This window comes from Plutella xylostella, chromosome 17, assembly GCF_932276165.1.
Source record: "Plutella xylostella chromosome 17, ilPluXylo3.1, whole genome shotgun sequence".
In the NCBI taxonomy this organism is placed as follows: domain Eukaryota; kingdom Metazoa; phylum Arthropoda; class Insecta; order Lepidoptera; family Plutellidae; genus Plutella; species Plutella xylostella.
Genome location: NC_063997.1, coordinates 658,981 through 682,732, shown reverse-complemented (window position 1 = coordinate 682,732; position 23,752 = coordinate 658,981). Strand labels below are relative to the sequence as shown.

General features: G+C 37.0%; 1 protein-coding gene across 1 annotated transcript in view; it reads right to left on the bottom strand.

The window, feature by feature from the left end:
• Positions 1 to 23,752, bottom strand: part of LOC105398483 — a 103,375-nt gene that overhangs the window by 25,761 nt on the left and 53,862 nt on the right. The window contains exon 3 of the mRNA XM_038108980.2: positions 20,705 to 20,768. The gene's annotated coding sequence lies outside the window, so the exon portion shown is untranslated. The remainder of the gene's footprint in view (positions 1 to 20,704; positions 20,769 to 23,752) is intronic.

Genomic DNA, 23,752 nt, shown 5'->3' with positions numbered 1-23,752 from the left:
AAAACTGCGCTGAAATGTACGTTACTGCTTTATGTTTTCTGCTATTAAGCAATACTGACTTTCATTTTAAAACTGACGTTTTTATACAAAATATATATATATATATATATATATATATATATATATACATATATATATATATATATATATATATATATATATACCTATATACTTTGTAAATAATCCACCCAAACTATACCTAATCATATAAAGAAACAAACAAAAGGCAGTAAATATCAATTTTCAATACAATCAGAATTCAGACCATTTATTAGCACAATCTGAGTCGCGCCGCCCGCCTCCATACATCAGGAGAAAAATGCCCACATTTGCTAGCCATTTACATGACAAACATACGCCTAATATTATTCCGCTCATACGAGTATTCGTTACTTATACAGGGTTACTGCCTACTGAGTTTTGTCACACAACTTTAAATAGGTTTAGGTATACGTTCCATTAAAACTCTAGCTGTGATACCACAAAAAACTTTAAACAAGTGTTTAAAATAAAATTTGACAGATTTCGTAGGCATTTGACAGCGCTAAACATCTGTTAAATACACTGTCTTAAATTTTTTTGGTAAGGCCCTAGAACTCCTGTAATAAAAAAAATTGCGGTTACCAACAGATTATCATGGTACTATGTATTTTATTTACAAGAGTTCTTGGCTTGTCTTTTCTGAGCCCCTACGATAATATATAATAAAAAATGTGGGGATATCTCACGTATGGTCAAATATCTGCCCCAGCCGGGAATCGAACCCGGGACCAGGGCCACTAACAACTACACCATTCAGTCGTCGTATACGATACGATGCAACAAACGTAATGTATCTAAGCAGACAGAATAAGTTGGTCACTTTATGAATTTCACATTTGCAGTCGGAACAGGAGGAAAGCCGGATTCTGACCTGAAGAATTCGGCCCTAAACGCAAATAAAGATGATATGCGGGGTTTAATTGGGGTATAAATCGTGTGGGACGGTAGCGAGTGGGGTATCGTCGAGGAACAGAAAGCGGTAGCGACAAGCGGTTTCAGCTCTGGAATGCAGTTAGATTGAGGTTGGGGAGGGAGCTCGGTGGCATGAGCGGAGCGGTGAGCAGAGCGGGAAATTACCTGACTTGAGCTATGTGGTAAAGTAATGCTCTCTAAAATAATATTTAATACGGCAACTGTATGATGAAGAATTTGTCACTGAGATTTTTTTACCAGATATAGTGGAAAAGAAGCTCTAGCGCACGTATTTATAAATATTAATAACCTACTCAATTACATTCACAGCCAGACGCGTTTTAAATGTGTTTCCCAAAATGTTTTATGAACATTAGCATAAAAGCAAACTATTATCAGCTACGGTTTACCTAAGTGTTCTAAATACTATGAAATCAAACGAAATCTAGATGGGTACTTAATCAAATAGCTATTTTCTATCTTTCAGTTCACCAAGGCAAGCTTATTCAGCTGCAATTTCTTTTTCAGGTCACTTAGGGCAAGTATTTTCAGCTGCAATTTCCGCTACTCCTACCACTATGCCCTGACCCGATCACCTAACAATATCGCGGCAGCACCGTTGTGGCGCGGCCGGCATAAATCGACACAGCCTCCGTACATCAGGAGGTTTTATCGCACTCCCACCGCTTCTGGGCTAATGCACGGCCTACAGGTGGGGGCTACTGGGGGGTATTCTGGGGACGAGGTTCTATTCTATTCTGGCAGAGGGGCAAAGATGGTTGTCTCGGGTGGAACTTTTGAACATGACACCTTGTTTTCAGCTCAGTCAGAAGAGCTACTGGCTCCTGTGTAAAATGTACCACGATTGTGAAAAGATGTAACTCATAATATTATGGTAAAGTAGGATTGGACCATCTCAAATATGCCGCCGGCTCACCATTAAGGCCCTAGGTACGTAGCCGGTAGTGGCTAGTGAGGTCATGAGGGTTGTGGTGGTCCTATAGTCAGTCCTACGTCAAGCATAGATGATTTCATGCTGATGATAATGTTAAGTAATACATAATGAGTCCAAAAAGACAGAAAAGCCTGAATTGAGTGTCTGATCTTACCTCGTGGAACCTTAAGTAGCATTTTGGTCTAGTAAAAATTATAACACCACTATCGCTTTGCCAATGCTTGGCTATGCAAAATAAGGTGCTTACGTATGGAATTTCTAAACGATATAATAGCTGAATATTACAAGGATTTTCAGAAAACGTAGCTAAGAAGTAATGGCTCAAATTGAAACCATGAATAAATTAAGCCGTGTTATGGTCGGTATTTTTGCTCGTTATGCACTATAAGACGTTGTTAATCCAAACAAGGGGAGTGTTATAACGTGAAGTTGTATGTAATAACGTGTATGTGTTTGTGTACATAGCAGCGTTTGTCTGCAAAACATTTTAAAAGTCGTTCTTGGTGTTGTTTGCATTATTTTTTGTGTTATACATTATATACATCAATACATGTGGGACCAGGCGGTGGAAATGAGAACTAAGCTGATTTAATCACTGAATCTCGTTTATTTTAGGTAAAACATCTTTTAAAATAATTATTTATATTTGAGCACACTACATTTTGCTAATCCTCCATTCATCCCGTCAAACTTCCTTTCATAGACAATCGATGCTTTCTTCCTTTCTTCACACACTCTGTTCATCCAAATAATAATAAATGATAATGCTCCATTCCTACAACTCGGCCATCCTGCTTACATGCTGCCCTCAGCATGTGCATTTAAAACAACTTAAATAAACAAACAACAAACTCAAATAAATAAACAACATAAATTAACACCTTAACTAATAATAATAAACAAATACGGCATTACAACTTAAAACACACACATTCGTCATCATTCGTTCATCATCACTTTTATCTTTCTTTCCCCCAATATCACTTCCTTTCTTTTCTTCCTTCTTGTCTTCTTTCTTATCACCTTCTTTTCCTTCTTTCTTTTCATCTTTTATATCTCGTGTATCGCTTCTCTTCTTATCTTTCTTGTACCCGGTATCACTTGATTTATAAACTTTATCATCTTCCTTGTATTTCTTCTTGTCACCGACACCAGAGGACTAGAATGTGCTGAGTAACTCTCTTGAATGATACCCTCCCTCCACCATTCTGCTACTTCTTCCTCCACTAACTTCTGTTCCATAGATGATATACGCGTTGGTGCTTCAGGGATATCATCTTTGAGATTAACCTTCATATCGATTGGTTCATCTCTCATTGTCTTCATTTCATCGTCGCTTTTTACAATATATACATCGTCTACAATAAGGTTAACGTCATTTCCGTTATCTATCAACATATTTACAGATTTTTCGCAAATGTTCATCAGTTTCTCCTTTTCATTATGCAAACTTTGTTTGTTTACATCGTCTTCAAAACTGTTTGACATTGACATTTCTTGGCTGTCACTCTGTTCTTCTGGTTCTTCTTCACATGAATTGTGTCTATGGTTGTCATTTTCTTCTTCTGGGTATCTATGCTCGTGTATTTCCTTGCTATTTAATTCATCAGGAAATTCTTTTTGTAAGGCGGCATTTAGTTCTTCAAATGTTTTGTACGTCTCCTCCGATCTCAGCCACAACTGAGCCGTACCAACGAGCGATTGTCGAGCGACAATGAGTTTCTGCCGGGCACTCCATCCAAATATTTCGGCATTATCTTCAATATCGGCGGCCCACTTCGCCGAAGAATATGTCTTATCTTCTCCACTGAATTTTGTAATTCCGCAGAATTTGTCGTTGGACACCATGCTACCAAGCATTGCGTTACTTCTTCCGTCGTTTCTTGTTTGCGTCGTCATTTTTCGTCTTCGTCTTCAAATATTTAGTGACTAGCGACCAACTTTGTCACCAATCACTTTTTCCAATTTATTTCGTCGTATTGTCTTCGTCATGTCTTCGTCTTTAATGGCCGTCGTCGTCCTGTGTGCTCATCACGCGTCGTTTTTTTCTCATTTCCACGCTCGATCCCGGACGAGCCCCCAAAATTGTGGGACCAGGCGGTGGAAATGAGAACTAAGCTGATTTAATCACTGAATCTCGTTTATTTTAGGTAAAACATCTTTTAAAATAATTATTTATATTTGAGCACACTACATTTTGCTAATCCTCCATTCATCCCGTCAAACTTCCTTTCATAGACAATCGATGCTTTCTTCCTTTCTTCACACACTCTGTTCATCCAAATAATAATAAATGATAATGCTCCATTCCTACATACATTTTAACCTATTCTAACATACGGTCACCTTACTTACGAGCTAAAATCGATCAAAAACTCTTTCGATCAACGATCTAATAGGTGGGTACGCTACTCAGTTTATCAAGCAAGCCGGGAAATTTTCACCCACTCGCCTTTCGAGTCAAGTGTTAGAATTCACGGGCGACTTTAAAGGCGGGTGGTAGAGAAATGCACAACAGACCTGGAGGGTTACTCTATACTCTATAGAGTATATAGTGACGAAAAACAAACGAACGAGAGCTGTCACGCAATCGGCAACTTAAATACAACGAGATAAAGTCGTGGCTCGCGCTGCAGCGCTCCAAAACATTTTTTTCATCATATAGAGTAACCCCCTGTATCAGATAGGAGCCGCTCCGACGGTATCTGCGGGGGGACAGCAATAATCTAGAAACAATCGGCCACTAATAGCCGTGTATTAGCATTGTCAGTGATTATCTACTGCTGATGCGCGTGAGCATAGAGAAGTTACAGTTCTGGGACCGAATTCAGCGAAATTTCATAGATATCAACGTAAACACCAGAATTTTTCATAGTAGGTAAAAATGTCATTTCCTCGTATTTAAATCCAATAGGGATACTATTCATCACTACCAATCACTTTCTCGATATTACCAAAGGTTAACTGGTAGAGAATGCCTAGTAGCATTAAGTCCGCCTTTGTAAAATATTTTCATAAACACTGTCGGGTGGGATAAATGTTCACTAATAAAATACCACCCCGTATAGCAAACCCTCAGTTAAATATAAATATAGTACTATCCCATTTAAAATAAAAGTACATTTCTGTACGGAGTTAATGATCTGTACCTCCTGTTGGACTCGTTTCTATGCACACTGTTCTTTGATAAATGTGTGTTAAGATTTATAATGACTAATGGATCGAGATTACGGCTAATAAACTCTCCTTTTCAATATACAAATACAATATTACTTTAAATATTATTGTAGACCATTGCATTTTATATAATTTTTAATGTGATAATATTATGCTTATTATAAAATAGTAATAGTGAAGAAAACCCGCGATACATTTAGGACTATTTATTTAACCTATTCTATATGCACAGGTATCTTACATACAACATATAATATGTTGTATGTAAGATACAGATACATAAAGTTGTAATTTTATCTGTGAAATTTTCAGTCAGCAGGATAACAAGTACGTCCAATTTTATAAATTTTTTCTTGTTTTAAAACTCATATGGAACAACCTTGACTGCCATAAAATTACCTATTATGTAAGTATAAAATTATATATTTGAGGTAAATGACCTTGTTTTGCATTTTTTCTTCTTAAAATGCATGAAAAGGTAATTGCTAAATCGTGATTCAGTTTGTTCTTGCAATTTAAAATTATATTAGTTACCTACTTAGGGTCCTCTAGATCGCCCAAAAAGATTCATATATTGTTATTTCGAAGCGGATATGCTTGAATAAAATATTTTAATAAGAAACCACCTAATTAGGTAGTTTCATAAGTTATCATGACTGTTATTTTATTTGCAAGTACTTAAAATAGATAGTTAAGTAGGTATTATGGTTTCTGTAATATCTTAAATATGTGTGTTTGTTTTTTTTATATCAATTTAATTTAAAAAAAAAACTATTATATAAAATTAACATGAATGATAATTTATCAGAATATAATTATGTCTGTGTACACGTCAAGGCACCCTTGGCAAGTTGGCAGTTACCGACTTACGTACAAATTGGTTAGGTACAAATCATTTATAATCATTTTCTTGAACACCATTTTCCACGGATTTACAAGAAATAAACAGTAGGTATGTAGTAGTGGAATAGATAATAAAAGTATATAGGTACGCTAGTTTACAGGGATAAATAAGAGCAGTAAGGATGTATCTCGCACTAGGCGCAACACCATTGTCATCTGAATTACGTTTTTGGCAATGTATGTAGGTCTGTAATAGCAATTCTTTTCATCCCACAGATAACAACCCATAATATCGCCGTCCTATAACATCTATGATTTTTTCTTTTTTTATTAAAAAAAACTTACGTGTTTAAAACAAATGCAAACGGTGGACAGTGCAGCTGCATGGACTGCGCCGGCGCAGATCAAGCCCACAGTCTCGCGTCTCATGACGCCTTCTAGCCGGTACGATACTATTGGCGAGATAACACAGACCGTGCATTCAACCACAGCGCAGATATTTTGCAGTGTCCACACTTTTAAGTGAACTTTTTCGTAAATATATTTTAGGTTTAGCGCCGCTTTTATTGTTAACATTGAACAATAATTGTACCTGTATAGGTTGTTGAAAAAATTGTATAGACAGGAAGGTTGACAACATGTAGTCATTCTAAACAAATATGATCGTACATAAGTAGTTATTTTGAAAATTCACGAATAAAAGCTCTAACAGTCAGTATTTTTCTATTTTTATATTCATTTTACTATCAGTACTTTTACCTCCCGTATAAATTGGAGCCGCAAGCCGCTGTTTTGGGACTTGGGTCAAGGGCGTACCCAGGTAGGGGCAGGGGGGGGCAGCTGCCCCCCCCTAGAAGATAAAATAAACTTAAATTTTCCTGCCAAGTGGGAATTAAAATTTAAAACGTGTTCCCTACTAACACATTAATCACCTTAAATCGTAAACCTCGTAACTTCACTTTTTGGCGAAAAAGACTTTTTGGTATCAATAGAAGCGTTTTTTCAAGGCGCATCTTTTCGTATTACTCGTAAATCGATAAAAAACTGAAGTCAGAGCAAATTAAGTTCTTTTTTTCTCCTAACTCCAAGTCATGATTTTTAAATAAAAAAACCTCGTAACTCCTACTCCCATACAACGAACGAGCAATGTAGGCGAGACTAAACGTACATTTTTCTAATAAAACTAGGTTTTTAACTTTGTTTTAACTTAACATTGTTATTGGTCAATTTAAAGTAAAATTTTGCTGTTTATTAGCAACGAATCCTTGGCTCCTCCAACCGATCCCATCACAGTCATTCTCTTCGACTTGACAAAAAAGGTGCAACATGGAGGGAAATAGATTGCACGGCACTCGTATAGAGGCGATGGACTCCTTTGCGAGGGCCCCCAGATTTGTAAGTAGCCTGTGCACTGCATGGCGTGCAGAGCACCAGCTACTTTTTGATTCCGGGGAACGTCTTGAAATGCTCCGCGAATGACCGATCTGGTGGCTCCCTGCTCATTAGGAGTTTGTATGGTGTCAGTAGGGGCGCTGTTTTTAGGCCTAGGTGGTGGACCATGCCGAATACGGAAACTTTCGTCTTTGGGATGTCATCCTCGGAGGACCCTCAGCCACCTTCTCTGAGTCATCACCAGCATGCATTGTGCTAATACCGTTTGCGAGCTTGATTTGCAGGACAGTGTTGTATGCCAAGTTTAATTGCAGAGATGTCTAAGACCGACCCCTGTGGAACTACGCAACTGACCTCCTTCTGCGAAAATAAACTCTCTCTCAAACTTAATGTACCTGTTGGATCTCTGACTATTTGCTGGAGGTAGGAAGGCAATTGATGGTATTCAAGAGTGCCCCTAAAGGTACCCTAAGGCAAGCGCAACTATCCCCGCGGTGCCCATCTGCATCCGACAGTGAACTAACGCAGAAGAATTTCTACTTATACGTATTGTATCATTTCGTAAGCCAAACTGACAATTCGAAAGGTCAAGACTGTTCAGCCAGGGGTGTCACTAGTTTAAAGAGCTTGTCAGCCTCTTACAGCAGGCATACAGAATACAGAAGAAGAATCTGCAGTGCTGTCTCTTCAGGAGCTTTAACGTGGCCTCTTTCCAGTCAGTGGAGATTTCACTGGCACTCAGCCTACGGTTCAACAGACAGATAAACTGACAGACAAACCAGCTCTGAGCGCCAGCACCCACACACGGTGTGGTATGCCATCGGGGCTACGAACTATTTTTGTGCTCCGTTCCAACTCTCGATCTGTCATTTCCTAGTCCCTGGGAAACAGCGTGCTTACCACTAGGGTTTCAACGGCGACGGCGGGACCATGGACTCAGCTTGCCTAGTACTGATTTATGATCTCTACTGCTTATAAAGATGATTGCTGATTATATAATCTTTTTATTAAGTAGATCAATAATCAATAATACTCAAAATTTTAAGTAATAGGTAAAGGTATGGTTTATCTATATTTGAACAGCGTAAGTCCATCATAGAGAAAAGTATTTTGCATAATTGAAGTCCGAAAAACTCGTATTTCCAGGAAAGACGTATCTCCAATAATAGTATTCACATAGAGATTGGCCAAAGATCGTAAGTCAGTAAAAGTAAGTAAAATAGCTTATTTTTCATAACGCCGTCGAATCCGCGACCACTTTTTTAGTCCAGTAACAAAAAAACATTAGGGGGTATCCTAAGTAGAAGTACATTTTTTTTGTCTTATGTAAAATTTGCTCGCGCGGAGTTAGGATGTTTATGATTAAAGGTGATAGCGTGTTACCTACTAATGATACATTGACTCAAACTAATGATAAAATTAATTTTTCATGATTTTTTTTTAAATATACCCGACCGACCATCATTTCGAAACAGCTATGAGCTGCCCCTCCCTAGCTGAAATCCTGGGTACGCCCTTGACTTGGGTGTAGAAGTACCGTCACTGTCGCGTTCCCCGCTGTAGCCCAGATGACTGCAGTTATGGTTCGTGACAAATCTCATTGGCTATGGTCGGTCGGCGAAAGTGACGGAATGCCGCCAGGAGGGTCACTCTATACTGACGAAAAACAAACGAACGAGAGCTGCCGTGCAATCGGTACGTTTAATACAACGAGATAGAGTCGTGGCTCGCGCAGCAGCTTTCCGAAACTTAGTTTTTCGTAATGTAAAGTGACCCCCCTGATCTGTGCATTCTGATATAATACCGTACAGCCTTGTCTGCATCGAACCACTTTCTGTAAATATTGGTTTTGAGTTGAATCAACTCGTAATTTGTCTGCAGCCTGGCGCTGTGGTTGGTGGCTCTTACTGTTGTACCGTGAATCCCGGGGTCGATTCCCGGCAGATATTTGTTTAAAGACAGGTATGATATCTCCAACACGTTGGCCAAGCGTGATGATTATGGCCCTTGTATTGGAGGATACATAATATGTCCTGCAACAGTGTGTGTATTACTTACATACAAACATATGATTATAGCAATAAATAAATAAATATGTGGGGACATCTCACACACGGCAATAACCCTCTAGTCAAGTCTAGATTTTGAGAAAACGCTATTAAGTACCTACCTATGTTTTGTAGGGATTGGGAACTTCAAACGATAAGCAGCGTAAACAATAAACTTTACGATTTAATTGTGAGTTTTCTTAATAAAATAAACATAAAACGTCAGCACGCATGTAATTCGCATCAAGAAAGCAGAACGACTTAAGAGAATCCGTACAACCAGTAGTAGTTTCATTGACTGCAGCGTAAGAGCCTCTATATGATTGTAATTACACTCACGAGCAATGACAAAGTTCCAGTGACATAGGCTCAGTTTCACATTTGAGTAAATCTACCTAAGCATGAACTTAGGACCGACTCAACGATAATTCAGCCAATCACAGAGCTGCATTCCATACTCAAACTCTACTTATCTTGACGTTCTCAACTGTGAAACTGACAGATAGAACTAAATTACTCCTAAACGCAAAAGACTAGGGGCGACTTGCACAAACATATTAAATCTAGATTTAGTGTTAAATCTCGATTTAAGCCGTAAATTTATATGGATTGAAGTTTCTTAAATCGCGATTTCGCACTAAATCTAGATTTAATATCTTTGTGCAAGTGGGGCTAAGTTAGTGACTCCGTCAGCAATATGGAACTGTATATTTAACAGCCCATCTGAATATTACCAACTAAAAATTTAAATGTCAAATTCCTTTTTATTTATTTATTAGTGTCATTTGTATCGACATTTTGTGAGTGGAAGTGGAGTCTTTTTCATTGCTCGAGGGTGTATATTTACACTGCCTAGTCACTTTTCCCTTACTTAGCAGGTAATATATCTTGATGCCATCTACGGGACGATATAACTCGATCAAAGCAAACCACTTTGTAAGCATTACGATTGAAACGCTACCGGACTCAATGATTGCCGATAGAAAATTAAGATAACCACATATAAAGTATAATTAATTATAAAGAAAGACACCGGTGACACAATTACTGCAGACATCTTGATGTCGAACGCACACGAGGAAAGCGATCGCGAGATACGTCTGAAGATAACTCAAATAATTTGCACTTTGAATGTAAATGTGTTTTATTTGTTTGCAATGAACACGAAGAAATTAGTAAAATTACTTAATCACGTGTGGGAACGTCGTTGTATCTTGATTAAAACTGACATGCAGACGTTTAAATACTAGTATGGTATCATTAATTTTTATGTGAACTTATCAGGAATAGCAGAATTCCTGAATGTTGATGTTATAATAAACGATGTCACCTTATTTATACGATTTTACTATAGGATTATATCTTTTCCGCAGTTTTCAATGGTAAAACAGTAATAAGATCGTAGGATGATGACTTACTGTCTTTTCTTGCGATCAATCCGCAAAGTACCTACTTGTATCTAAGTATATGTATTAAATTAAACTTAAGTATACCTAATTGTAATTTATATTTGTGAGAAATGTTATGTGAAAAACTCAAATAATCGCCCAGCACTATGATTATTACCTGCAGCTATTTTAATTAATTATCTTTATTAGTTTAATCGCTAGGAGCCTGATTACCGTGTATGATTAATCGGTTTTAATACAAAACTAGAGGTCGCGTTGTGGCGCGGGCTGCAAGCAGCCGCGCGGTGCTTTGATGCTTTTGGTTTAGGTGGGAGACAGGTTTTCAGTATGAATTTCAGTTTCAGCAGGGTATTGACTTGAATATACCGTAGCAAATCTTTCTTGCGTTTTGTTATGCCTTAAAAACTGTGTTCAGTATGATTTTTTTAATTATAGGGTTACTGACGATTTTGTTTGACGTGGGAAACAGTTAGCAGTATGAATTTCGGTTTCAGCAGGGTATTGACTTGAATATACCGTAGCAAATCTTTCTTGCGTTTTGTTAAGACTTAAAAACTGTTTTAACTATGATTTTCATTATAACAGGCGTAAGTACTGATGATTTTGTTTTGGTGGGATACGGTTGAAGTATGAATTTTGGTGAGATACGGTTATTCACTTGACCGTACGTAACGTATCGAATATTTTATGGGGTTTAGTTTTCCCTTGAAATCTAATTTCAGTATGAAATTTGGTAACAGATGGGTATTGACTTTGCCATAATACACTGACGGGCAATGAAAAGGTTCCACCGAGAAAAGCTAAACGGAAAAATCTAGCTTAATGCCGTCTCCTGCAACATTGACGTACATTTAACAGAGCGTCAGGATATTACCAACTAAAAACGGTAATATTTTGTTCCAATTTTAAATTAAATCTTTGTAAAAATTGGGGTCGTATGGTATCGCCATTTTGTGAGTGGAACTTTTTCATTGCCCGGGAGTGTACAACAGATATTTATTGAATTCGGCTTTACATAAAAAAAATACACAGGAATGTTAATATTTGCCTTGAAAACTATTTTCATTATGAATTACGGATTGTCTCACACAAATACGGTAGGGAAACTGATCTGTATGGTCATTTTTTGGTTTCGTAAACTTTACCTAGTATCGAGATGACATCGTTTTGTGTACAAATATTGGGTTCTTTAACACCTCATAAATCTGAGTCACCTCCGATTATATTCTATTCTATTGTGTGTGGGGGTGTAAGTACCTGCACCTGGCTCTCTCGAGTGGAACCTTTTTGCATATCCCCAAGGTCTAACCACGCTGGTCCACTGCGGGTTGGTGGGTTCACATATCTAGATGTGCTAAATCTAGATATGAAGGTTTCCTTACGATGTTTTCCTTCACCGTAAGAGCGATGGTATATATTGTACTTATGTTAAAACAACTCATTGGTACATGTCAGCGCCGGGATTACAACCCGCATCTCTTGCGTGAGAAGCGGGCGCTTACCCGACTGAGCTACCACCACTCACGTCCATTCGCGCGTTTTTCTAGCCTCTCGATTATTAGTTTCATAGCAACGAAATACACAGGCTTTTTTATTCATTAATTTCTTACGTTGGTTTGCTGTTTGAGACTATGTTTTACAGAACTATGGTTTACTTCAATTTAATCCATAATTGGAACAATAAACGCGCCCAAACCTTTGTCTTTCTTTTTTATTCATTCAAGGTATTTTTTTGCCACAATTGGCTCTCAGGTTATAGGTATAGTTGTGTTGACAAGGGTATGAGTAGTGCTGTTTCGCTTCGCTCGGCGCTCCAGGGTGTGCGGTATGGTGGTTTACATTGTTTTGCCTCGCTTCGCTCGGCTACTCTTTTACGGTAAGTTAATACTTAAGTTGTATTGCCTCGCTGCGCTCGGCTCTTCAGTTGTTGTGGTATAATGTTTTGAAATGTTTTGCCTCGCTACGCTCGGCTCTCCAAGGTTTGTGGTATGGTGGTTTGGATTGTTTTGCCTCGCTGCGCTCGGCTCTTCTCCAGGTCTCGGAATGGTAGTCTCGGTTGTTTTGCCTCGCTTCGCTCGGCTCTGCAGTTACATAGGCGGCATTGCTGTTTATTGTACTTTAGCCTCGCTTCGCTCGGCTCTTCGGGTTTTCGGATGTTGGTTTCAGTAGTTTTGCCTCGCTCCGCTCGGCTCTCTAGGTTTTGGATTGATGATTTAGGTTGTTTTGCCTCGCTTCGCTCGGCTTTCCGCTTCTTAAACGGGACTTTTCCCGTAGTTTTTCTTTATTGATATTGATAATTATGATACGTAATGCCTCGCTTCGCTCGGATTTCTTTCTTTTATGGCAGGGTTACTTGTCGGATGCCTCGCTGCGCTCGGCTGGTTTTATTTTAGTATAGGTAGCTTGTAGAAGGACTATGGCCTCGCTGCGCTCGGCACTTACACTGTGGTAAAGTTGATTTACATTTTGTATATTTTTAGGGAAAATATATTTTCCTCTAAAAGTGGGGAGTTTTTATTTTAAAAAATAATTCTTTGTATTTATCTTTACAAATGCGCCATATACCACAAATCTGTCTGACCACTTCAAAGGGGTGAAATTGCTAATGTTGGTAATTTTTTCTACGTTTTTAGGGAAATTTTGATTTTTTCCTACAAGTGGGGAGTTTTTATTTTAAATAATTATTGTTTGTATTTATCTACACAAATGCGCCATATAACACAAATCTGTCTGACCACTTCAACGGGGTGAAATTGCTAATGTTGGTAATTTTTTCTACGTTTTTAGGGAAAATTTGATTTTTTTCCCTTTAAGTGGGGAGTTTTTATTTTAAATTAAAAATCTATGCATTTAACTACACAAACGCGCCATACATTCAAAACCCCTCAGACCATCTCAAAGTGATAAAATTGCATATTTATGTAAATTTTCCCATGTTTTTAGGGAAATTTTGATTCTTTTCCCCATAAGTGGGGAGTTTTTATTTTAAATTAAAATTGTATGAATTTAACTACACAAACGCGCTATACATTCGTTACCCCTCAGACCATCTCAAATAGACAAAATTGCATATCTATGTAAAATTTCCCATGTTTTTAGGGAAATTTTGTTTTTTTCCCTAAAAATGGGGAGTTTATATTTTATAGAAAAATTAAGCGTACCTAAACACACAAACGCGCTCTACAAGTCAAAACTGTCAGACCACTCAATACAGGTGAAATAGCCTTAAAACATGTAAAATTTCTCTTTTACAAAATGGCTACCACTTCATCCGCCATTTAGATTTTTGCAGTTTTCGGAATTTTCCCATTAATTTCACCATATATCCAACCATTTACAAAGAAAAACATCACCCCACCTCCCCCCCTTCTGGGAGATCAATTCACCTCAACTTGAATCGACGTCGAACTTTTTCAAAAATATAATCTCCCGTATTTCTCAGGGTTGCCAGCCGAAAGTGATGTAAATAGTCAAATGTCATTAGTATGAGCCTTTCTGACTAAACTGCATCATTTTTAAAAATCAAAAACGGTTATTTCTATTTTTCAGGTTTTTGGGGAAAATCTCAAAATTTTCCCTAAAAATGGGGAAATTTTATTTTACTGGTATAGTCTACCCTACAAACTACACAAATGCGCTATACAAGACAAATCTCCCCAACCACTCTAAACATGTGAAAAAACCAATCAAAAATCGCGAAAAAAAGTCACTTTTACAAAATGGCCGCCAAAGCAGTCCGCCATTTTGTTTTTTCAACTTTTCGGAATTTTCCCATAAACTGCACCATACAACAGACCGTGTACAAAAAACATCATCACCCCACCTGCCTCCCTTCTGGGAGATCAATTCACCTCAAGTTGGGTCGACGTAAAAAAATCCGAAAAAATATAATCTCGCCTATCGCGCAGGGTTGCCAGTCAAAAGTAATAAAAATGGTCAAATGTCATTAGTACGGGTCTTTCCGACAAAACTGCATCAAATTTTAAAATCAAAAGTGGCGATTTCTACTTTTCATGTTTTTGGGGAAAATCTCGAAATTTACCCTAAAAATGGGGAAATTTTTTTCACATTGCAACTCTACTCGTCAAATTACACAACCGCTCCATACAAGTCAAACCTGTCAAATGCCACGAACACAATAAAAAAATGCTTTGAAAATCCCCGAAAAAACACGTTTTTATAAAAAAAAGTCCCTTCCCCCCGCAATAATTAAAAAATCATTTTTTGGAATTTTCCCGTAAATTTTATCATGTTCCTCACCGTTTACAAAAAAAAACATCCCCCCACCTCCCCCCCTTCCGGGAGATCAATTCACCTCAAGTCGGGTCTGACACGCCCTAAACTTTGCTTCACTGCAACTCGGCCGCCATTTTGTTTTTTTATTTTTTTATATTTTTTTTATAATCTGTCAGGCATTCTAAATACACCCTCGAAATATAAAAAAATGTATGGTCACCAAAAAAGAGGAACAAAAAAATTTTTTTTTTTTTACTACTTTTTTTAAAAAGTCGAGGTTTTTCTCTACTCACCCGAGCACCCTGTACATTTCCCTAAAACATTTTTATATCAAAAAAAATGGCTCCTTCTGGGAGAACAATCATGTCAATGAGTGTGTCAGTGGTAATCCAGCTATATATATTATAACTAGAGGTCGCGTTGTGGCGCGGGCTGCAAGCAGCCGCGCGGTGCTTTGATGCTTTCGGTTTAGGTGGGTGTCTGTTTTCAGTATGAATTTCCTTTTCAGCAGGGTATTGGCTTGAATATACCGTAGCAAATCTTTCTTGCGTTTTGTTACGCCTTAAAACTGTGTTCACTATGATTTTTTTTAAATTAAAGGGGTACTAACGATTTTGTTTGACGTGGGAAACTGTTTTCAGTTTTATTTTTTTGTGTACTATCTGTGATTGTGTTATTAGCGTATAGGTAAATTGTTTTTCTGTGTATGTGGTGTATTTGTGTAGTACTAAATAAATATATTTTCTTTCTTTCTTTCTTTCTTTCTTTCTTTTCAGTATGAATTTCAGTTTCAGCAGGGTATTGACTTGAACATACCGTAGCAAATCTTTCTTGCGTTTTGTTATGCCTTCAAAACTGTTTTCATTATGAATTTCGATATCATGTCGGTATTGATGCTTTTGTTTTTGTTTTCAAAACAGTTTTTTTAGTATAATAATCGGTCAGCTGGCTTTTTACTTATAATATACCAAATTTCTGGCGTTTTACATTGTATTCAAATTTGAGTGAAGAAAACTTATGGCTTTATGCTTATGATTTTCTTATTATGAAATGTTGCTATTATAATTACTTTAGTGGTATTCATTTCGCCTTAAAAATACCAGTAGGAAAATTCAGGTAGGTATACTTTGCAATGACGTAGCGGATCTTTCTGGTGTTGAAGTCAAAGACGCATCCAAATATTCGGACCATATCCCAACACTCCATCCCGTACTCGTACTCAAAAAAATTGGTTCCTGTTACGGATTGTCTCACACACATACGGTAGAGAAACTAATTTATATGAAAAAAAAATTGGTTTCGTAAACTTTACCTAGTATCGAGCCGACGTCGTTTTGTGTACAAATATTGGGTTTTTTAATACCTTATAAGTCTGAGTCACCCCCATTCGCGCGTTTTTCTAGCATCTCGATTATTAGTTTACTCTGTCCTGAAAAGAAACTTTTTCATAGAAAAGAAATACACAGGCTTTTTTATTTTTATTCATTAATTTCTTACGTGGGTTTGCTGTTCAAGGCTATTTTTACAGAACTATGTTTTACTTCAATTTAATCCATAATTGGAGCTATAAACGCCCAAACATACACTTTGTCTTTTTTTTATTCATTCAAGATATTTCTTAGTCACAATCGGCTCTCAGGTTATATAGTTGTGTTGACGAGGGTTTGAGTAGTGTTGCCTCGCTTCGCTCGGCTCTCCAGGGTTTGAAGTATGGTGGTTCGCATGGTTTTGCCTCGCTTCGCTCGGCTCCTCTTTTACGGTAAGGTTATACTTAAGTTGTATTGCCTCGCTGCGCTCGGCTCTTCAGTGGTTGTGGTATGATGTTTTGAAATGTTTTGCCTCGCTGCGCTCGGCTCACCAAGGTTTGAGGTATGATGGTTTGGATTGTTTTGCCTCGCTGCGCTCGGCTCTCCAGTCAAGCTGGCAGTTGGTGATTAAAGGCTCTCTAGGTTTTGGATGTAGGGGAGACCGGGGACAAAAGTAACAGTTTGTAGTTTCTGTCTGATTTCTCGTTATTAATAACATTTATGATAAAATAAATATATTCACATAAAACTTTCGTCTATAGCCTACAAATATCCATTATTACTTTACTTAATGCATCCCGAATTTTGGCAATTTTAAAGCCTCAAAAAAAAAAGGGAAATCGTTACTTTCGACCCCATGGGCAGGGCGAAAGTAACAAGGCATGGGTCGAAAGTAACAACCCATAAATTCTGCCCAATGTTATAAATACGATTCAAAATAAAGAACAAAAAAATCAATCAAATTATTTAGTTAAGAAAACTTCTTAAAAAACTATCAAAACTAAAAAAAACTTATAACTTATTGACAAAACTCAAAAAAACTTCTTAAGATAAACTTTAAATGAGATCCATCATTTAAACTGACTAACTGATAAAAAGTTGTTTTATTTGTGCTAATATACAATATTATGGCACAAATATCTAATCAAAACAACAAAAAATAAAAATTTACAATGTGACATGGCAAAGTTACCAAAGTAACATGTTACTTTTGTCCTGCCGCGAGCTGTTACTTTTGTACCCATCCCCATTTTTGAAATATCAGGCGGCATAACTTTAAAACAGCACGTGTTATTCGAAAACAATTTATAACATGCTACAGACAACCTTATAATGAATCAATGAGCAAATAGTCATATGATTCTTGGCATCTTAATTCAACGTAAACACTAAATGAATAAACACCAAAAAACTTACTTTTGGTGTGTAAAATCACGAAATGCTCACTAACACAAACTTGCACTGCGGCTCGGGCGCGGAAAATGATAGCATACGCGGGGGGCAGTGCAAGCTGTCAACCGGCGGTCGCGAGCGACGTTTCGGCTATTGGGGAAGTCTACAGAGTCTTTGTTACTTTCGACCCGCTGTTACTTTTGTCCCCGGTCTCCCCTATGGTTTAGGTGGTTTTGCCTCGCTTCGCTCGGCTTTCCACTTCTTAAACGGGACTTTTCCCGTAGTTTTTCTTCTTTATTGATAATAATTATTATGATACGTAATGCCTCGCTTCGCTCGGATTTCTTTTCTTTATGGCGGGGTTACTTGTCGATCGGATTCCTCGCTGCGCTCGGCTGGTTTTATTTTGGTATGCTTGTAGGAGGACTATGGCCTCGCTGCGCTCGGCACTTAATCTGTGGTAAAGTTGATTTACATTTTGTATGTTTTTAGGGAAAATATTTTTTCCCCTAAAAGTGGGGAGTTTTTATTTTAAATAATATTTGTTTGTATTTATCTTCACAAATACGCCATATACCATTAATCTGTCTGACCACTTCAAAGAGGTGAAATTGCTAATGTTGGTAATTTTTTATACGTTTTTAGGGAAATTTTGATTTTTTCCCTACAAGTGGGGAGTTTTTATTTTAAATGATTATTGTTTGTATTTATCTACACAAATGCGCCACATACCATAAATCAGTCTGACCACTTCAAAGGGGTGAAATTGCTAATGTTGGTAATTTTTTCTACGTTTTTTGGGAAATTTTGATTTTTTCCCTACAAGTGGGGAGTTTTTATTTAAAACAATTATTGTTTGTATTTATCTACACAAATGCGCCATTTACCATAAATCTGTCTGACCACTTAAACGGGGTGAAATTGCTAATGTCAGTAATTTTTTATACGTTTTTAGGAAAATTTTGATTTTTTTCCTTTTAAGTGGGGAGTTTTTATTTTAAATTAAAAATTTATGCATTTAACTACACAAACACGCCATACATTCGAATCCCCTCAGACCATCACAAAACGATAAAATTGCATATTTATGTAAAATATTCCATGTTTTTAGGGAAATTTAGTTTTTTTCCCTAAAAATGGGGAGTTTTTATTTCATAGAAAAATTAAGCGTACTTAAACACACAAACGTGCTCTACAAGTCAAAACTGTCAGATCACTCAATACCGGTGAAATAGCCTTAAAACATGTAAAATTTCTCTTTTACAAAATGGCTGCCACTTCATCCGCCATTTTGATTTTTGCAGTTTTCGGAATTTTCCTATTAATTTCACCATATATCCAACCATGTACAAAGAAAAACATCACCCCACCTCCGCCCCTTCTGGGAGATCAATTCACCTCAACTTGAATCGACGTCGAACTTTTTCAAAAATATAATCTCCCGTATTTCTCAGGGTTGCCAGCCGAAAGTAATAAAAATAGTCAAATGTCATTAGTATGAGCCTTTCTGACTAAACTGCATCATTTTTTAAAATCCAAAACGGTTATTTCTTTTTTTCAGGTTTTTGGGGAAAATCTCAAAATTTTCCCTAAAAATGGGGAAATTTTATTTAACTGGTATAGTCTACCCAACAAACTACACAAATGTGCTATACAAGACAAATCTCTCCTACCACTCAAAACACGTGAAAAAATCAATCAAAAATCATGAAAAAAAGTCACTTTTACAAAATGGCCGCCAAAGCAGTCCGCCATTTTGTTTTTTCAACTTTTCGGAATTTTCCCATAAACTGCACCATACAACAGACCGTGTACAAAAAAAATCATCACCCCACCTGCCTCCCTTCTGGGAGATCAATTCACCTCAAGTTGGGTCGACGTAAAAAAATCGGAAAAAATATAATCTCGCCTATCGCGCAGGGTTGCCAGTCGAAAGTAATAAAAATAGTCAAATGTCATTAGTGAGGGTATTTCCGACAAAACTGCATCAAATTTTAAAATCAAAAGTGGCCATTTCTACTTTTCATGTTTTTGGGGAAAATCTCGAAATTTACCCTAAAAATGGGGAAATTTTTTTTACATGGCAACTCTACTCGTCAAACTACACAACCGCTCGATACAAGTCAAACCTGTCCAATGCCTCCAACACAATAAAAAAATGCTTTGAAAATCCCCGAAAAAACACGTTTTTATAAAAAAATCTCCCCTCACCCCGCAATTAAAAAAAATACATTTTTTGGAATTTTCCCTTAAATTTCATCATGTGCCCCACCGTTTACAAAAAACACCATCCCCCCCACCTCCCCCCCTTCCGGGAGATCAATTCACCTCAAGTCGGGTCTGACACGCCCTAAACTTTACCTCGCTGCAACTCGGCCGCCATTTTGTTTTTTTATTTTTTTATATTTTTTTTATAATCTGTCAGACACTCTTAATACACCCTCGAAATATAAAAAAATGTATGGTCACCAAAAAGGAGGAGCAAAAAAAATTTTTTTTTTTTAGAATTTTTTTAAAAAAGTCGAGGTTTTTCTCTACTCACCCGAGCACCCTGTACATATCCCTAAAACATTTTTATATCAAAAAATGGCTCCTTCTGGGAGAACAATCATGTCAATGAGTGTGTCAGTGGTAATCCAGCTATATATATTATAATTGAGGAGATGAGGGATGCACAGTATAATTAATATAATTAAATTGTTGGAAGACCAGTCTTCATTAGGTGTAGTTTGCAAAACGAGTGCTTTTATTAATAAACTGTTGTTACAGGTCTGGGTAAGAATGATTGTACAGGGTGATGCAAAATAGGAAAGTATTTTAAGCTGAAAGGGGGAACTCAGTTCGTCGTTCTGAACCATATATTTTGTACAATGACGTTTGACTAAATTTATATAAAAAAGATTCTTTGCAATAGATTTTTTTTTGATCAGGTGTTTACTTGATTTAAAAGAAATTACGAATAGATACTATATAAGGTTATGAAAGTCTTACCTTCTGTACTAGAAAAATTGGCTGTCTATTAACTCTGGAAAACTCGAAGTGCCGCTTCCGTTCTCTGCAAAAAAAGAAAAAAAAAACATGAATAAAGTGTGCCAATGATTTAGATAGCATCAAAAACGATATCAGATTCAGTGATTAATAAAAATGTTATGAAACAATCTATCAGTAAAGGTATTGAATTATTCTAATTGGTTGTTTCGTAACTCTCTGGTGATTGCTAGGAATTTTTAAGTTCAATTTTAGTAATTTGAGGAATTATGAGGATCCTATTACCAAATGGTAAGTTAATACAATCTGTGGGAATATGGATCCCTTTTTAATTTCAACTTAATCCACTGACTTCAGGACGAAACCCAATGAAATAATAGTTGTAACCATTCCCTACTAAATAAGGCTATACCTATAGCTCAACTTTTCTATATCGTGAGTACGGTAAATATTTGGAAAATAAATGCCAACAGCTGATTGGATATTGAGGCCACGTGCGGCCGATGACCTACAGATCTTGACCTATTACGTGACGGCATTTCAGTGACGTCACCGATGCGCTCCAACGGCAGTGCTTCCGAATTCAAATTTGGGTCTGCGCTTGCGCTTCGGATAGAGGTGGTTATTTTTTAAAAGACGAAGTGCAAAATTAACCACTCTTCACTTAAACTTTTTGCGAAAATAATGGAGTTATTTACATAATGGACCTTAGATTTGAATATTTATTAATTCTATTTGTTGGTATTATTATCTCGTAATTCCGTTTAATTCCGGAATGTAAGTAATATGACTTATAAATATGGCGCCCTACACTTCACTTCATTCACTATCTAGCCAACCACACCATCACTCCACACCAATATATCTTGTAATTAATACATTCGATACATTTTCGCAATGTGCATTTTATATTTTAATTGACTCAAACCGGTTCCCTATACTGCCTATACCGAGACGGCGGTTCAACGGACGAGCTATTGCTATTACCCTATCATCATCAATCAATGAATATTGACTTCCATATTCGGTCATCAATTACATAATAAACTAAATTATGAATACGATGAGAGGCTTATTTGACTATTTATTTAAATTGTAATGTTTTTAACCCTAAATAGAACATTGGCCAATATTCAATCATAAAGATATTCAGCGGATTCCCATCAAACAATGTCAAAACATAACTTTTAAGTGGGAAATAGACGTACAAGTAGGTACGCGTACCTACTTATAGCTCGATGAAGTATTTTGTTCTTGAAGTACGCGAATTTAAGTGACTAACGAGTAATAAAGGTCGTCACGCCACAAGTATAGCGTACTTACTCGTACGTCTCTATCACCCACTTCAGGTTTGATAGCACTGGGCTAATTTAGTAGCTTCAATTCGGCGAGTTTAAAAGCCAGTGGTTGGGCGAGTAAGAGGATACAATCGGATAGTTTAAAGTACACTTAGGGCTGATTTTTCAATAGTCAGATAAAAGTTAAGTATCTGAGGAATAATTCTGATGCTGTCGCGACTGAGTGTTTGTATTAGACAGTGACAGCTATAATTTTATTCCTCAGATAACACTTATCTGACTATTGAAAAATCCCTAGTAAGCAAACTTGCTGACTATCAGCTTTTAAACTAGCCCAATATCTTTAAGCATTTTTCATTCTCATTTATATAAATCATTTGTGCCTTGGTTTTGACTGTTATCAGCTCTTGCGAGCTCATCTGAAGGAGCTACCGAGATACTGAGATTCAAGCCAGCTCGTTACACACTGGCTTCCATTGAGGAGACTGACCCAAAAAAAAAAACATTTATGCCTTCACTGCCAACTTCGAATTTCGTACAGAAAAACTTACCAACTCAGCTACTGTTGTTCTTGATGAAAATTCATAATTATTGGTGGAATAAGGATAACATTTAGTAGCTTTCCACGGGAGAGGCCTACATCCAACAGTGGGTGATTACGTTATGATGATGATGATGATAAAGATAACATTGAAATTAATACAAGTTTACATAGTTAAGCACAGAGCATAGGCCGCTACAGGTTGGATAGAAAATAACCTGTGAGGCTGTAAATAGAAAATACCAGGTAATCTATACATTACCTAGCTTTTTAGGGTTCCGTAGCCAAAATGGCAAAAACGGAACCCTTATAGTTTCGTCATGTCCGTCTGTCCGTCTGTCCGTCTGTCCGTCTGTCACAGCCGATTTACTCGGAAACTATAAGTACTACAGTGATGAAATTTGATGGGAATATGTGTTGTATGAACCGCTACAAAAATATGACACTAAATAGTAAAAAAAAGAATTGGGGGTGGGGCCCCCCATACATGTAACTGAGGGATGAATTTTTTTTTTTCGATGTACATACCCGTGTGGGGTATCAATGGAAAGGTCTTTTAAAATGATATAAAGTTTTCTAAAAAACATTTTTCTTAAAGTGAACGGTTTTTGAGATATCAGCTCTCAAAGTCGTAAAAAGTATGTCCCCCCCCCTCTATTTTTATAACTACGGGGTATAAAATTCTAAAAAAAATAGAGGTGATGCATGCTAATTAACTCTTTCAACGATTTTTGGTTTGATCAAAGTATCTCTTATAGTTTTTGAGATAGGTTGATTTAACTGTAATTTTGCTGCTACGGAACCCTTTGTGCGCGAGCCCGACTCGCACTTGGCCGGTTTTTTAATTACTTTATGCTGTGCATAAAGTAATAAAGTCAAAGTCAAAGTCAAAATTTTTTATTCATCGTACAAATATAAAATTTTCTGATGAACGTCAATTTTTACAAATTACTCTCCGTTCGGATAAGGGGGGGCTCTTTCTGTCTAAGGAGAAGAACGGAGGCAAGAAACTCCTGAGCCATCTTTTCAAAAAAAGACTTAAAACTAGTTGGTATACAATACATATAAGCTTAATTATTATTATTATAATAATATGAGCAGAGCTAACTACTTATCACAGCCATGCATTAACGTCCTCTAAGTAATCATCAATTCTATAATAAGCTTTTTTACTGAGTTTCTCTTTAATGTAACACTTAAACTTATTCTCTG